Below are 16017 nucleotides of genomic sequence, written 5' to 3'. Positions count from 1 at the left end.
CGAGAGAAGAAGTCCAGGTGTTCGGTCGTTATTGCTGCTGGTAGGCAGCAGAAGCGCGCCGCACAAAGGGCCTCTCCTCCTATTGATGACCTACTAGGTCATCCTCTTCTACATATGCAGCTGGAGCCATGAGTCCCACCATGTGTACTCTTTGGTGGTTTAGTCCCTGGGAGCTCTGAGGGTACTAGTTAGTTAATATTGTTGTTCTTCCTAAGAGGCTGCAAACCCTTCAGCTCCTTGGGTCCTTTCTCTAGCTCCTTCATTGGGGACCCTGTGCTCAGTCCAATGGATGGCTCTGAGTCTCCACCTCTGTATTATTCAGGCACTGGTAGAGTCTCTCAGGAGACAGCTATAACAGGCTTCTGTCAGCAAGCACTTGTTGGCATCCACAATAGTATCTGGGTTTAGTGACTGTATATGGGATGGATCCCCAGGTGGAGCAGTCTCTGGATTGTCCTTCCTTTAGTCTCTGCCCCATAGTTAGCCTCTATAACTCCTTCCATGAGTATTTTGTTCCCTTCTAAGGACCGAAGTATCCATACTTTAGTCTTCCTTCTTGAGTTTCATGTGGTTTGTGAATTGTATCTTGGGTATTCTGAACTTCTGGGCTAATATCCACTTAACAGTGAGTGCATACCATATATGTTCTTTTGTGTCTGGGTTACCTCACTCAGGATGATATTTTCTAGTTCCATCCATTTGCCTACGAATTTCATGAATTCATTGTTTCTAATAGCTGAGTAGTACTCCTTTGTGTAAATGTACCACATTTTCTGTATCCATTCCTCTGTTGAGGGACTTCTGGGTTCTTTCAAGCTTCTGGCTATTATAAATTACTTACTAAAATCTTATTTCATCTCTGCTACCCCAGACCCAGTCAGGGTCTTCCCTGATTCTTACATTTTGTATGCTTTCTCTCCTGCAGCTCTTAGACTTGGCGTTTCTGCTTCCCCAGCATGGCAATTCTAAAACTTCCTTCGTCCCGTGGTCCCCTGCCAAGAAATCTAAAGCCCTATCCCTGTCTCTCTGCCCAGCCATTCACCAACTTTATTTACCAATTAGAGACAACTGCGGGCAGGGATCCTCCCTCTGTGTCTGGATGTGCAGATTCCTGTGTCATTTTGGGAGCAGAATTAAAACAAATAGTACTAGAACCAATCCACAACACAGCAATGCCACGCTCCCCCCAAACCTTGCCACCTATGGCAGGCAAGAGAGGGCCCGAGGTCATCAGAGTAGAAGAAATGTCCGTGCCCTCACCTGCTGCAGCACTTGGGAGAGGAGGCCCAGTACATCACCTGGGAAGCACAGTAGAGCTGGCCCTGGTTGTGTAGTTTTGGGTGAGCCAGCCTGAGGGTGTGAGCTCACCCCGTGTCTTGTCTGCTGGGCTATGATGTCAGCAAGGGAGAGATTCCCTCGCCTCCCTTTTGTCCTTACCACCAGCTGGAGAGCTGGACACCTGATGGGATCGTGAAAGCAGGGGAGCTGGCTTTGCCCCTTACCTGCTGTGATGTTCAAAAGACCAGGCCCTGCAACTCTCCTGGGCAACCCACTAGAGCTGATCCCGATAGAGTGGCATGGATGAGCCTGCTCCAAGGTTGGTGGTGCAGGAAAGCTGGCCCTGCCTCTTGTCTGCTGAGCAATGGCTCAGATAAGAGAGATGCCCTCCTTCGTCCTTCACCACCTATGGCAGGCAGGAGAGATGGCCCTGGGGTCATAAGAGTTGGGAAAACAAGCTTCATCTCTCACCAGTTGCAGCACACAGGACAGTGGACACTGCACTTCACTTGGGCAGCAGGATAGAGCTGGGCCTGGTTGAGGGGTGAGCCTGCCTCAAGGGCATGAGAACAGGCAAGCTGATGGACTGACCAGCTCAGATGCCTCTCAGACCCAGATCCGGAGCTTTGAATTGGCCCACCCCAACATCTGCCCCACCATGAACTGCTGGTGTGTGTTGGGGAGGGGGGACAGTCCCTGCAGATCCAGACTTGCAAGGTCTCCACAACACAGGGCAGCAGCAGGATGTCCGAGAGGAGTCCCAGTAAAGATCCAGTATTGAGTGATAGAAGTCAGAGGTAGTGGGAGGTTTCGAGGGTGGACAATGGGTGTGAGGGGAGGGGGAAATGAGTGGGACTGGGATGCATGATGTGGGATTCACAGAGAACCAATGAAAAGATTTCTTAAAAGTGGTATCTAATGAGAGAAAGTTAGGTCATTGTGAATGAGCCCTTAAGAGGACTCCAGGGCACTGGGACTTCAGTCTCTCCCTCTCACTTCCCCATCACCATCAGCATTCTCCTTTAAGCACTACCTCGTGATAAGTTCAAAACTAGTGGGACAAGTAACCATGACTAGAAATTCCAACACTGGGTCAAAATCAACTTTTCCTCGTAAGTTGATTTACCTCATGTATTTCTTATAGTGACAGAAAGTTGGCTAACATAACGTTCCTCAGCTTTGACAGAAACAGTGCTCATGTACAGCAGCAATCTGGGCCCTCCACAGTCCTGCTGTAGAACTCAGAGTACAAGAGTGAAGATCATGATGCGTGATGACCAGTGAGTGCCAAAAGTTCTTTGTCTCATTTAGAACATCTACAAAATGTTAATTTTACAGTTCTTAATGGACACAAAATTAAGTGAAATAAGACTCCAAGCACATATGTGCTTCCCATCATAGTCAATCTTTCCCAGGACTTCCAGGATTTTGTAACTGAAAGTAACATTTACATCATCTGGCTCCCAACCATAACTTCTCATTATACAGAAAAAGAAACATATCCTAGATAGGCAAGTATGGGGGGTTAAATATGTTTGGTTCACAGAAAGTGGCACTGTGAGGAGCTGTGGCCTTGTTGGAGGAAGTGTGTCACTGTGTAGGCGGACTTTGAGGCTTCCTAGACTCAAGCTCCAAGCAGTGTGGAAGAGATCCTCCCCCTGGATGCCTGTAGAAGACAGTCTCCTGGCTGTCTTTGACTCAAGATTTTGAATTCTTGGCTCCTCCAGCACCAAGTCAGTCTACATGGTGCCATGATTCCCACCATGATAACAGATTGATCCTCTGGACTGTAAACAAGCACAAATTAAATGTTGTCCTTTAAAAGAGTTATCTTTGTCATGGTGTCTCTTCACAGCAATGAAACCCAAACCAAGAGAGCAGGTAAATGTAGCTCTGCCATTGGGACCAAACCAGTGGAGTTAAGTTAGGTATGAATATCTTAAAACACTGAGCACTGAAACCCTTATTTATACTTCCAAATTCAGTTAGTTTTCTTTAAGGCTTCCTTGTATATAAGCATAAATTCATTTACATATAATATAGTATGGGTTTTTTATTATTTCTGGAAGATCTTTAACTAGTGATCCTCCCTAAAGTCAAGGACACTGTGCTATAACAGCACTCAGTAAAATGTAGAATTTCAAGAATTTCTTTCCTGTATTAGACCTCTTTATCTTTAATTTTCTTGCTTCTATCATAAACCTTTGCCAATTATTAGTACATTCCCAACTTTATCTTCTAGACAGCAGTTTTCAACCTGTAGGTTGGGCCCCACTTGAGGGTCACATATCAGATATCCTGCATATCAGATATTTACATTACAACTCATAACAGTAGCAAAATTATAGCTACAAAATAGCAAGTCAGTAAATACTAAGAATTTTCTAAATATTCAACCAATGTGAAACTAATTTCAACTATACATACTAAAGCTTGTTTGCTATTAAAATCTTTGTAGCAAATATTTTTGAATTGATTCTGCTTCTGTTTTTACTCTGATTTGATACTTTATTATATTTTTGATTTTCTAAGTTTTCAAATAAGCATGTTCAGAGACAATCACTCAATACGTATATGTAAGAACAGCGTTAGCATTCTAATTTCCTGAGAAAAGGCAGCTGAGTTAAGATGATCCACTGGACCAAATATTAATTTGAAAGTATAAAACAGCAGTTTTGTAAAATTAACTACTGATGTAGAGACAAAAGTTTGGGAAACAATGTAGAGCAAACATCTCAGTACACTTACTTTTAATAAAAAAAAAAAAACCAATGATATACTAAAGTGGGCAGAAGTTGAACTTCACATGAAATTTCCAGAGAAATGCCAAGAAAACAACATCAAGCTCAGAATTCGCTATATTTGCAATTTTGTCCTTACTTTATGGTTCATAAAATGTTTTTCAGATTTATGTTTACTTTTTAAGATTTGTTTTGGCTTGTTATCTGTGAAACAGAAAAGTAGTAACAGCAGCCACTTGGGATGAATGCAGAGATAATGAAGACAAGAGTCATATGTATGACCATAGCCAGAGCATCTCTGGGCTCTGCCCTCCATAACTCTCTCTTTTCTACTTAAAAAAAAAAAAAAAAGCTACTCGAGAATTTTGTACACCATGTTTTGATAAAATTTACCATTCTCTACTCCATCTCCCTTCCCTATCAAACTTTCAAAGAATAAAATAAAACAACAAGATCCATCAATTTCAATTTGTGTTGACCATATAAATTAGGTATGTGTGCATCTACTGGAGCAAGGTAGACCTACAGGAGAACAAACCCTTAAAGAAAACTGAGTCTCTCCTTCCTGGAAGCTATCAATTCCCAATAGATCACTTGGGATTTGTGTACGCCTTCCCTCTACCTGCTGGGAATTTTTCTGGTTTATTGCACATCTTGGGAATACTGTCAAAGCTACACTGAGTTCATATGTGCAACTTCCCTGTTGTGTCTAGAAAGCATACTTTGTATCCATCCACTGCTCCAGTGGATACTTACAATCTTTCCACCTGCCCTTTCTCAGTGATCCCTGAGATTTGGGAGGAGGGACATGAAATCTGACTGAGCCATAGCTTCTCATTCTCTGCATCTCAACCACTTATGAGTCTCTCTGATAATCACCACCTGTTGCACAAAGCTTCTCTGGTGAGGGATGAAAGGTCTACTTGTTTATAATGATAAACTTTTAGTAGTCAGCTTAATACTATGTCTATTTGGCAGAATAACAGTGATAAGCTCCTCAGTCTGCTGATGCCCTTTCTAGCAATAGGTTCTTGGTCCCAATAATGGTGCTAGGTCTGAGTTTAATCTTGTGGAGATGGCCTTAAATCTAATCAGAAAGTGGTTGGTTTATTCCATGACATGTATAGAGCTATTATATTAATGACTATGTCTTGCCAGATCTGTTATGGTAGCCTGCAGTGTTCATAGCTAGGTAAAATTAACAACTTTTTTTTCTCTTCTAGTGATGTACATAGCACTTCCCATCACTGTAAAAGCTTATCAGCATGGATGAAGCCCCCAGGTCAGTACTAGCATGATTTCTCTCTGTTCTAGGACTCCAGTGTGTGTCATTCATAGCAGTATGATCTTATTATCAACTTCCCAAGGGTAACAAAGAACATTAGCAATATTCCATAATGTTACAGTCTATGGGGATATCAATGGTAAAAATATTTATTAGTTATATTCATAGTTATTCATCAACCTGTGGGACCTGTTGTAAGGTAATGTCATTTACAAAGCCCCCTTGCAACCCCCTGCTCTCTCTGGCTCTCTCTCACTCTCTCTGGCCCTCTCTCAATATGTTTGCATCGCATTTGTTTATATCTATGTGTTTGTGGTGTTTGTGGTGTGTGTGTGTGTGTGTGTGTGTGTGTGTGTGTGTGTGTGTGTCTACTTACTAGGAGCTAAAGCAAGATTACTTTCCATATAGTTTAACTGTAGGGTGGTATTGCGATGCCAAGATACCTTGTAAAAAGTGAGTATCAGGAGCGTGGGAGTTGTACTAGATGTTTAATCACAAAGTAAAGATGGCCTCCCAAATGAAATGCTAGCAATTTTAAAAGACACTAATAAAAATGTGTAAGTGAAGTTTGGATAGAAACTTCTAAGTAAGATGTTGTTAGCCATAGTATCTATGAGAGTACATGGAAGTTCAACTGTTTTAGAATACATATATGTGTGTATATATATATATATATATATATATATTTTTAAGAAGTTCCTACAGTCAGTTTTCATGACTTTTCCAAAAGGTCTTAGGATTAAGTATCTCTTCCCATATCCCTTCTTTAGCCTGCCCTCTCATCTGACACTTGAATTTATCCCTTCTTGTTCCTTTACTCCATTTTAACCATGTATACGATTGTGTTCTTCCCAGGACTATGATAGCACAGGCATTAAGACCAGCAATTGAAAAGGGGACCTTATGAGACACCATCTTTCAAGTGAATATAAAGCCTACATAAATCTGGCAAATGATTAGTAACTAGGATATAGAAGAACCAAAGGGAAAAAAAAGCAAAAAACAAAAACAAACAAAATCTAGCATTAAGAAAACAACCTAATTTTAAAATGAGACGTGGAACTAAATAGAAAATTCTTAAAAGATGAAAATGTCTAAGAAGCATTTTCTTTTAATGTTCAACATCCTAATCATCATGGAAATGCATGTTCAGACAACTTTGAGATTTCATGTAACACATGCTTAGAAAGTCTTTCCTGGGGCTGGAGAGATGGCTCAGAGGTTAAGAGCACTGACTGCTCTTCCAGAGGTCCTGAGCTCATTTCTGAGCAATCACAAGGTGGCTCACAACCATCTGTAATGGGATCCGATGCCCTCTTCTGGTGTGTCTGAAGACAGCTACAATGTACTCATATAAATAAAATAAACCTTAAAAAGAGAAAAGAAAAAGAAAAAAAGAAAAGAAAAAGAAAAAAAGAAAAGAAAGTCTTTCCTGTACCTAGAAGTTGAAACATATTGCCCTTGTCCACTATCAGATACAGGGTATCAGGTTTTATGTTGTAGGCCTTGATCCATTTTGAGTTGAGTTTTATGGAAGAGAAGGATTTAGTTTCATTCTTGTGTGTGCAGCTATCCAACTGGAGTAGCCTCATCTGTTCAGATGCTGTCTTTTGACACCATTTTGAAAAATAGTGTGAACTGTTGGCCATTTTGTCAAAACAAAATAAAACAAAACAAAACAAAAACAGGTGGTTGTAAAATGGTATAAAAGGGCATAGAATTTTGAGTAAGTACTTTCCTAGGCTCCAGGAACTAGGGGTACTATGTAAGCCCCTCTCTCTTCAAAGCCCTGCCCACCAACTCCCCTGAAAGCATACCCTGTGCTCCAGTTCCTAATCTACAACTCTGCCTGCATTCCTGGAGGCCTGCCCACACAAGGTAAGGTAAGACCCTGCCACAAGCTGTTGCCCACAATACTCCTCTAAAACACACGTATCAGCCTTAAACTGCACCCCACTCCCTGGACTCCATTTTCTAGCCCATAAACCCACCTGCTTTCCTGGGGGCCCACAAGCACCAGAGACCATAAGCCACTCTGATACTAGGGATCCTAGAGCCAAGGTTAGCATCCAAAGTTCCAGAGGACTTCTAGGCCACAAAAACCCCAGGGGAGACATCCTACTAGACCTGAAGCCTAGCTAGTCACCAGAACTGCAGGCCACTTAGGCCAGTAGGCAAGGAGAAAACAGAAACCAAGAAAAAAGAGGCATTTACAAAAACACCCATCCAACAAAGATTAACTCAGAAATTAGCATCTAAGCTATAAAATCTGCAAAACTCAGACTCATAATGGCCAAAAATAATCACTGGGTCTTATGTCAGAAACATGTACTCCACAAAACTGTAAAATCTCAACGAAGTGTATGATTTCTTAATAGGTACCACTTACCAAAGTTAAATCAAGATCAGGTAAACTATAAAGAGTCCTATAATTCCTAAAGAAATGCAAGCAGTAATTAAAATTCTCCCAACCAAAAAAAAAAAAAAAAAAAGCCCACGACCAGAGAGTCTCAGTGTGGATCCTACCAAAGTTTCAAAGAGCTAACACCAATACTTCTCAAACTACTCCACAAAGTAAAAACAGAAGGAACACTGCCAAAGTCATCCTACGAGGCTACACAGAATGATACCTAAACCACCCAGACTCAACAGAAAAAGAGAATTTCAGATCGATTTCCCTTACGAACACTGATGCAAAAATATTCAACAAAATACTCACAAAAATACATCAAAAACATAAGCCACCGTGATCAAGTAGGGGTCATATGAGAGATGAAGGGATGGTTCAACATATGAAAACCCATTAATGTAATCAACCATATAAACAAACTAAAAGAAAAAAAACACATGATCGTCTCATTAGATGCTGAAAAGCCTCTGACAAAATCCAACACCCCTTCATGATAAAAAAAGCCTTAGAGATAACAGAAATACGACACACAAATGTAATAAAGACAATAGACAGCAAGCTATCTGCAAAATCAAATTAAATGGAGAAAAACTTGCCGGGCAGTGGTGGTGCAGTCCTTTAATCCCAGCACTTGGGAGGCAGAGGCAGGCGGATTTCTGAGTTCGAGGCCAGCCTGGTCTACAGAGCCAGGACAGCCAGGGCTACACAGAGAAGCCCTGTCTCGAAAAACAAAAACAAGAAAAAGGAGAAAAACTTAAACGAATTCAATTAAATTAGTAACAAGACAGGGCTGTCTACTCTCTCCATGTCTATTTAATATAGTGTTTGAAGTTTTAGCTACAACAATAAGACAACTAAAGGAAATCAAGGGGATACAAATTGGAAATGAAATAGTTAAAGTATTGCTAGTCTCAGGTGATATGAGAATAGACATAAGTGACCCCAAAATCTCTACCAGAGAACTCCTACAGCTGGTAAACACCTTCAGCAAAGTGACTGGTTACAAAATTTACTTTAAAAATCAGTAACTCTCCTTTATACAAACGATAAATAGGCTGAGAAAAAATAAATAAATAAAGGAAAAGACACCCTTTACAGTAGCCACAAATCCTGGGAACGGGAACCAGGAAATGTGGAGGAAAGTGGAAGCTGAAGCCATAAAGATTCCCAGGTTTGGACTACGGAGACCATGATCAGGGTGCATATCTAACTTTATTGTTTAGCACATAAGCATATATATATACTTTTTCAGCCATCTAGGGTATGACTATGTATTCAAAGACAAGCAGGGGGGCAGGGAACAACATGCTTTGTTTAGCTTAATCTGACTCCTCTGCCCATGAGCCTGTGGGGGGGTGGCCGATCACCAAGGGAGATTTTGAGAAGACAGGGGAAGCAGCCACTGCCATGGCTTGGGTCCTTTGTGTTGCCCCACCTGTGTGCCAGGAGTCATCTGAGATTGTATACTATGTATGGTGGATCAGGATTCCTGGGGAAGTCACGGGAGCCTAGAGCACTTTGCTTTCTGTCCCTACTTCGCCCTCCACCAGGTTCACTTCCACATCCCCCACAACAAATAATATAAAATATCTGTAACTCTAACCAAGGAAGTGAAGGTCATTATGGCAATAACTTTAAGCCTTTGAAGAAAGAAACTGAAGAAGATATCAGAAGATAGATCTCCCACGCTCATAAGGTTAACACAATAAAAAGTGGCTATCTTACCAAAAGCATGCTACAGATTCAATACAATTTCCATCAAAATTCCAACACAATTCTTCACACACTTTAAAATGACAATACTCAGCTTCAAAAAGAAAAACAAAACAAAACAAAAAAAAAACAGGATATTCAAAACAATCCTATACAATAAAAAAACTTCTGGAGGTATTATTATCCTTGATTTCAAGCTGTACCACAGAACATTAGTCATAAAAACTTCATGGTATTAGCATAAAATCAGACAGGTTGATCAATGGAATTGAGTTGAAGTCCCAGAAGTAGACCCACACGGACACTTGATTTTTGACAAAGAAGCCAAAATATACAATGAGGGTTAGGGGAAGCATCTTACATAAATGCTGGACTTACTGGATGTCTGCTTGTAGACGAATGCAAATAGATCCTTATCTATCATCATGCACAAAACTCAAGTCCAAGTGGACCAAAAACCTCAATATAAAACCAGATACACTAAAACTATTAGAAAAGAAAGTGGAAAATACCTTTGAACACATTGGCACGGGAATAAATTCCAGAGCAGTAACCCAAATAACACAATTAAGAATGGGGTACTTTGGGTTAAAGAACTGCAGGTACGAAAGTGGAGAAGAGACTAATCCTCAAGAGACTTGAGGCCCCAGGGAAGGGGGAGGTCTGGTGGGAGAAGCACCCCCTCAGAGTCAAGGGAAAGAGGAATGGTATGAAGATGGGGACTGGAAACGCAGGGCAATATCAGGAATGTAATAAATAAATAAAACTTTTAAAGTGGATTGAAGGAAAGGTGGTCCAATGACTGGCCCAATTTGAGATACATTTCATCCCAAGGCCTGACACTATTACTGATGCTATGATGTGCTTACAGACAAGAGCCTAGCATGGCTGTCCTCTGAGAGGCCCTACCAGCAGCAGACTGAGAAAGATGCAGATTCTTACCCCCAACCATTAGAATTAAGTCAGGGACCCCTATGGTTGAATTAGGGGAAGGATTGAAGAAACTGAAGGGGACGGTGACCCCATAGGAAAACCAACAGTCTCAACTAACCCAGACTCCAGGGAGCTCCCAGAGACTGAGTCACTAACCAGGAAGCATGCATGGGCTTGTCCAAGGCCCCCCAGCATATACATAGCAGAGGACTGTCTGGTCTGGCCTCAGTGGAAGAAGATTCACCTAATTCTTGAAAGACTTGAGACCCCAGGGAAGGAGGAGGCCTGGTGTGGGGGAATACCCTTTTGGAGGCAAGGAGGAGGAATGAGATGAGAAACTGTAGAAGGGGGGACTGGAGGGGCCAACAGTGGGAATGTAAATAAATAATGTTTAAAATATGGCGTACAGACCTCAACAGAGAATTCTTGACAAAGTAATCTCTAATGGCAAAGAAGCACCTAAAGAAATGTTCAACATTCTTAGTCATCAGGGAAATGCAAATCAAGACTCAGATTCTATCTTATACCTATCAGAAGGGCCAAGATGCTGGTGAGGATGTGGATCAAGGGGAACATTTCTCCATTGCTCGTGAGAGTACAAACTTGTATAACCACTTTGGAGATCAATTTGGTGGTTTCTCAGAAAATTGGGAATAGTTCTCCCACAAGTCCCAGGTATACTACTCATGGGCATATACACCCAAGAGAAGTTGCACCATACCACAAGGACACTTGTACAACTGTGTTCACAGCAGCTTTATTCCTAATAGCCAGAAACTGGAAACAACCTAAATGTCTCTCAACTTAATATGGATAAAGAAAAAGTGGTACATTTGCACAATCCTGATCACAGGATTTAAAAATAAAGAAATAAATAAAACAAAAGACTTAAAAGAATCTTGAGAAAGATTACATTGAATCTATCAATCACTTACTTTGGTAGGATGCATTTTTACAGCATGAATCCTACCAATCCATGAGCCTGTATCTTTTCATCTTCTGGTATTGTACCATCCAAAGAAATCTCTCTCAGTTCCCATGGCTTCTTCCAGCACTTCTCACTCTGCCCACTCTCCTAAAACCTCCCCCAATGCAGAGGACGAACTTTGTCCCCTCCTCCAGCTTTTCTTTTATATATAATAGCCATGTTGGCCATGTGCTTTCTTGGTCTGTCTACTTGTCCTCTCCACACTCTCTTCTTCTCCTCTCTGGATCTCCTCCCCACTCTCTTAGCCCTATTCAGTCTGGATCCTTCCAGACGCCTCCAGCCATATTCTCCCTATCTGCAATAAAACCTTCTCAACCATGCTAGGTGCAGTCAGGTCCTGGTTTTCATCAGGTTATTTAGTTTCTTTCTTCAGTATTGTTACTTTTCCATGGTACAAGACTTCCACATCCTTGGTTAGGTTTATTCAAAATACCTTTTTTGAGACTCCTGTGAAAGTCTTTCCCTGGTTTATCTCGTTCGTCTTTTATATATAGTAATACCAGTGGTTGTGTGTGTGTGGTTGTGTGTGTGTGTGTTAATTTTTGCACCCTGCTATTTTGCTGGATGTGCTTGTCAGGTGTAGATTTTGGTGGTATCTTTAGCTTAGGGTTTTTTATGCATAGAATCATCACCTGCAAATAAGAATTCATGGACTTCTTCCTTTCCTGTCTATATTCTCTTTATTGCTTTCAGTTGTCTCACTGTTCTAAGATTTCAAGTACTTACTATATTGAACAGAAGGGGGAAAAGTGGGCAACCTTGACTTGTTTCTGATTTTGGTGGAAATGAACTCCTAACAAGGTGTGGGATCAGCACACAGCAAGTATATTATACTTACTATGTGTTACTTCTACCTTGAAGGTTTGGTAGAATCACTTACTGATTCATTTGGCCATAATTTTTTTTCAGGGGAGAGCTCAAACGCAGTCCCCAACTACCACAAATTATGCAGTCGAGTTTCCCGCATTTGGGGAAATCGCAGGGGTCAGCGCATCCAGAGTGCAATGGATAAGCCTCGCCCTGGGAAAACCACCTTCGTGATCATGGTATCTCCCCTGCCAGGTAAGTATATAATTTTTTAAAATTGGAAGGTTAGTGCTTCTTAAATGTATCCTCAATGTCTGTTCTAATGTCTCCCTTTTTAAAATGTGAATGCTCTTTCTTTGGTTAATTTGGCCCAAGGTTTGCTAACCTTGCAAATATATTCAAAGAGCCACCTTTATTTCATTCATTATTTGTATTTTTGTTTCCACTTATTAATTTCAGCTGTAACTTTGATTATCCTTTCCCATCTATTCGTTTGGGATAGTTCATTCCTGTTTCCCCAAAGCCTTTAAGTGCATCATGTTACTAATATGAGCTGCCTTACTGTAGGTACTCCATTGAATCATTCATCTCCATGAATTTCCATGAATTTTCCCTAGTACTGCCTTCACTTTGTTCCATCAATACTGTCACTGCGTTTGTTTTCACTCAATTCTACAACTTAAAATCTTCCTGACTTCTCCCTTCACCCAAATTTTTATTTTTGTAGTATGTTTAGTTTCCATGAGTTTGTGTACTTTTTGTAGTTTCCATTGCTATTGAGGCCCACCCTTTCCATTGTGGTCAGAAAGAATACAAGATGTTATTTCAGTTTTCCTACACTTGAGGCTTGGATATAGTTGAGTCTGGGGAAAAGTTCCACTGGCTGAGAAAACACGTTATTCTAAAGTGTTTGTGTGTAATATTCATAGCTCTCTGCTTGACTGATTTATGATATCGCTTAACTCCAGAGTTTCTCTGTTATAACCTGTCCATTGATAAAAGTGGAATGCTGAGACCACCCATTATTGTGATGTTTGTGGTTTGGGATCTCATAGTATTTCTTTTGTAAAACTTGATGCCCCTATCTTTATTTGGTGCATGTTTGTTTAGTTGAAATATCCTCTTTGTAGGTATTTTTGCCTCTAAAGAGTAAAAGAATGTATCTGTTGTGCCTTCTGAGAAGTTTGGGATTTAAGTCTATTTTGTCAGACAGTAGCATACCTACGCCTTGAATTGAATGCCCTTTTCTCATCCTTCTACCCTAAGGTGGTATCCATTATTAATGATTTGTTTTTCTTGGAGGCAGCAAAATAATGAACCCTATTTTCTAAGCAAACCTGTTAGTCTGTGTCTTTATTGTGGATTTGGGGGAATTAATGTTCAGTTATTAGTAAACAATATGCATCAATTTCTGTCATTTTAATTTTTGTCCTCTGTCCTCAAATCTCTCTTTTAATTACCTAGGGATTGTTTGTTCCCTGTGATCTCCTGGGTTGTATATCTTTCTCTGCAGATTGACCTGTTCCTTCTATATACTACTTAGAACTAGCTTAGTAGTAAAATTCCTTGAACCCCCTTTTTTGATAGTGGAGTTTTTAATTTTTTCTTCAGTTTTAATATAGTTTTTTCTGGATAATAGAAAAAACTGGGTTCTGGGTTGACAACTGTGATCTTTTAGAACTCAGAATAAATTTTTCCAATCTTTTCTTGCTTTAAAAAATTCTGTCAAATAATCAAGTGTTGCCTTTATAAGTGACTTAACATTTTTCTCCTAAGTTTTCAATACCTTCTTTATACAACTTCCAACTATAATATGATATAAAATTTTCTGGTTTTATTTGGTATCCTATATTCCTCTTATACCTGGACGAGCATCTTGTTCTCTAGGTTTCAGTGATTGTCATCTGATTTTACTTCAGATATCCCCTTTGCATTTGCTATGGACTTATTCTTCTATGCCAACACTTTAATATTTAGGTCTATTCATAGTAGCTTAAAATCCCATGTTAATATCCCATCTCTCCACTTGGGAGGCCTCTAATTAAAAGCAAATCTGGTCTCATCTGAGTTACAGATCAGTATGGAACACATAAACAAATAAACAAATCCAACATAATATAATAGAAAGCAGAATGTATAGTTCTAAAATAAGCCTTGGGTGAAAAACTTCAAAGGCAGGATTTCAGTAATACACATATAACAGAAACAACAAATACCTTGTGGAAACTTAAGAGGATATATACAACAAAATTTGGAATATTTTATGAACAATTTCTATTAATAATACTAGAAACTAAATAAAAAGTATTTAATTTACAAAGCCAAGGGAAGATGAGGGGGGAGGGGATTATGGGATTTCGTAAATAAACAATTTAAAAAAAATGGCAAATAAAGTTAACAGTGATTTGAATCTAATATACAAACTTTGCATAGCATAGATGTTAATATATGAAATCATTAGCTTTGTAATATATATAAGAACCAATTAGGACTTTTTAAAAAAAAATCATATTTAACATGAAACAAATTACCTCTGAATGGCCATAATAGACAAAAATTAGTGCCACTGTACAAGACAAATTAAACAATTAGAATAACTAATCATTTAATAGAATTTTTGGGTTTTTTTTCTGAAGACCAACAAGGTAGGGCTAGAGAGATGACTCGTCCCCTACAGTAACAGCTATCCAACATCTTAATCTGCAGCACTCACAGACAGAAGAGCTGGGGTCTGTGCCCATACCCAAATCCCAGCAACTGGGAATGTGGAGACAGGAAGATACCTGGGGCTCATTAGCCAGACTCCCTAGCTGAATCTGTGAGCTCAAGATTCAGCAAGACTATCTCAAAAACTAAGCAAGAGACTGAGGAAGAGCCCAATGTTAACCCCTGGCTTCCACATACACACACACATACAAGAACATACAAAGCACAACTACAAGGTACAGGTAGGTTCACTGCCCATACACATCAAGGTCTAGCTAATGCTTAAGTCAAGAACCTGGGACAAGTGTTCTGCTTTGTGATTCACTCTTGCCACTTCCAAAACTCAGTCCTTCGCAGACCATTTCCACCTGTCTGCTGGCCAGGGGCAGCTCTTAGCTCTTAACCCCTGGGTTCCAGGATCCCTTCCATCTACAGTAAGGGAGAGTCTCCCATCAAATTTTTCTCACATCTACTTTTCTCAATTCTTCTTTTGCCACAAGGTGCAGATAACTCTGTAAAAGGCTACATGATTAGGTTCTATTTGCAATCTATCAGCTGCAGAGACAAATCTTCCCTTATAAGGATGAGATTGGTAGTCCTGGGATCACCACTTCAAACAAGCAAATTCTTTTAAAACTCGAGTATTGTTTGGGCCCCGCTCAGGGGTCACGATGGGCAGTAAGATGGCTTCTGCCTCCAGGGTCGTGCAGGTAGTGTAGCCACATGCTCCATTAATTAAGTTCCCTAACAGAAGAGACAAACCTAAACTCAGTGGAAGCTGAGGCAGAAGGATCAGTTGAACACAGGAAATCAAGGTGAACTTGTCCAATATAGTGAGACCTCATCAGACAAAATAAATAAATTAGAACTGTAGCTGTGGCTCAGTGATTGTTTGCCTCGCTTGAACAAAGACCTAGGTCCAACCCCATCTCTGCCTGACCCAAAGCAAAAAAGCCTCAGAAGCTATGGGATCTGCAGCGCTACCCTCCCACTCCTCTGTAATTTCACAGCATTCAAAAGGAAGTACGTCCCCAGATTTACTAATGCATCAGGGGCCACCAGACACTGCAGAAATTATAAAATCATTGCCTCAGAAATACAGAAGGAAACCTATGTCTCAAGAGGAAATGGAATTTATCCAGCGTGGGGGGCCAGA

General features: G+C 40.3%; 1 non-coding gene across 1 annotated transcript; it reads right to left on the bottom strand.

The window, feature by feature from the left end:
* Positions 1-12254: 12254 nt before the first annotated feature.
* On the bottom strand, positions 12255-12418 carry LOC116081374. The gene has a single exon (XR_004114862.1). It is a non-coding gene; the product is annotated as a U1 spliceosomal RNA (small nuclear RNA).
* Positions 12419-16017: the final 3599 nt, after the last annotated feature.

The sequence above is a fragment of the Mastomys coucha genome, unplaced genomic scaffold (assembly GCF_008632895.1).
Source record: "Mastomys coucha isolate ucsf_1 unplaced genomic scaffold, UCSF_Mcou_1 pScaffold6, whole genome shotgun sequence".
Classification (NCBI taxonomy): Eukaryota; Metazoa; Chordata; class Mammalia; order Rodentia; family Muridae; genus Mastomys; species Mastomys coucha.
Note: the sequence above shows the minus strand (reverse complement) of the source record. Positions and strands in the feature narration are given on the sequence as shown.